This window comes from Apium graveolens, chromosome 10 (assembly GCF_009905375.1).
Source record: "Apium graveolens cultivar Ventura chromosome 10, ASM990537v1, whole genome shotgun sequence".
Taxonomy (NCBI): Eukaryota; Viridiplantae; Streptophyta; class Magnoliopsida; order Apiales; family Apiaceae; genus Apium; species Apium graveolens.
The window spans coordinates 51,970,443-51,972,436 of record NC_133656.1 but is presented as its reverse complement, the minus strand read 5'-3'; the positions used below and the strand labels follow the sequence as shown (position 1 = coordinate 51,972,436).

General features: G+C 36.8%; 1 non-coding gene across 1 annotated transcript; it reads left to right on the top strand.

Moving 5' to 3' along the window:
* The first annotated feature begins 300 nt into the window (after positions 1-300).
* On the top strand, positions 301-407 carry LOC141694933 (small nucleolar RNA R71). The gene has a single exon (XR_012564212.1). It is a non-coding gene; the product is annotated as a small nucleolar RNA R71 (small nucleolar RNA).
* The last annotated feature ends 1,587 nt before the right edge of the window (positions 408-1,994 follow it).

Genomic DNA, 1,994 nt, shown 5'->3' with positions numbered 1-1,994 from the left:
TCACAAATACTGGTTATTTGATTAACACCCAAGTTAGCCAGAGAATCGATCTTCATAGACAACTCCTTTAGTTGAGCAGTGATAGCCATAGCTGTATCCACCTCAAGAACTCCTGCTACCTTGCTCTGTGGCAATCTCTGGGTTGGATACTGATATTCATTAGCAACCATCAGTTCAATTAGATCATAAGCTTCCTCATAGCTCTTTGCCCAGAGTGCTCCGCCTGATGCTGCATCGAGCATGGGTCTGGACTGTGCTTCCAAACCGTTATAGAAGAAATTGATGATCATCCAATCAGGCATTCTATGATGAAGACACTTCCTAAGCATCTCCTTGTAGCGCTCCCAAGCTTCACAGAAAGATTCTCTCGTTTGCTGCGCAAATTGAGTAAGAGCATTCCTCATTGCAGCTGTCTTCGCCATAGGGAAGAATTTAGTAAGAAATTTCTGAGTGAGAACCTCAAAGTAGTAATTGAACCAGCTGGTAGAGAGTGTAACCAGCTCTTAGCCTTGTCCCTCAGAGAGAATGGAAACAGTCTCAGCTTCACAGCATCTTCAGAAACACCGTTGAACTTGAAGGTGTTGCAGATCTTAATGAAATCCCTAATGTGTATATTGGGATCTTCCGTTAAAGAACCCCCAAACTGGATTGAATTCTGCACCCATTGAATTATGCCAGGCTTGATCTCAAAGGTATTAGCTGTGATAGTTGGCCTGACAATGCTAGATTGAATGTCATTGATCTTGGGTTGAGAAAAATCCATCAAGGTTTTCGTTCATGCTGCTGGGTCTCCCATTATAATGAGTACCTGAAGCACAACAAGTATACCGTGAAAGTAAAAGAGTCCAAGTCAGTGAACTTTAAAGACCACTGATGACAAGCACATAAACTAAACTATTAACACCGAGTCCTCGGCAGTGGCGCCAAAAACTTGTTAGGCACAAAACACGCGCTAATATTCACGCAAGTATACGCGTTCGCAAGTAGTATAAGATATAAATCTGATTCGTTCCCACAGACACTGGTTTAGGTTAAGTTCAATTTATGCACCTATGCAACAATATATGGTTATCGCTCAATGCTAAGACAAATAACAAATTATGTTTTTATTAAACTAAGATATTATACTAAATAACATTAACTAAGATAATTGAGGTTGAATTACTATATATGACAAACATGGGATTCTAACTTCATTAAATACTTCATTCAATAGCCTTATTGTTCTTAACCTTAGCATGTAATTGTGATGAAACTAATCAGATAACATGAAACTAGTAAATGCCAACTTTGGTTGTACGAATACCCTACTATTAAGCATCCATAAAAAAGATAGAAGTTGAATAGACACCAATTATGCTTAGTCCTTATATCTCTATAAGAATTGAAAACATAACAGTTTAATGCGCAAGTTATCTATCGTGATTACATAGGGCAAGTAAGATGGTTAAAATTACCTACGAATCATGCATAACAAATACATGAACCTATGCTAGCATGGCAAGTTCTAAACCTATATATTCACTTTCGCTTCAATAGAGATTAACATGCTATTTTATATGTTAGATACACACATAAGACGAATAAGCACGACCAATACTAGGATATCAATCAATCACCACACACCAAGATATCGAAACAAATTAATTATTGAAATCCATAAGTAAATTCGTTAGAATCCCATGACAACAATTAATTCATAATTGAACTCATTGTCATCATGGGTTCCAATGAAATCATGATATAAAACAAGCTCTTAATAAATTGAATAATAATCGAAGTACAAATAAACGAGATCTAGGTTCAACCAGAACAAAAACGAGCATCCAAAGTTACAACTAATTCAAAGAATCACAAGTTGTAAAGAAGATCTTCTTTTTCGGAGTTATTTTGTGCTTCTAGGTCTTCTTCTTGGTATCCCAATCTTCCCGGATGATAAAAACCTTTTTTTTAAGTATATCTAAGCCCATATTGGACCTGGACCCTTAAAATCG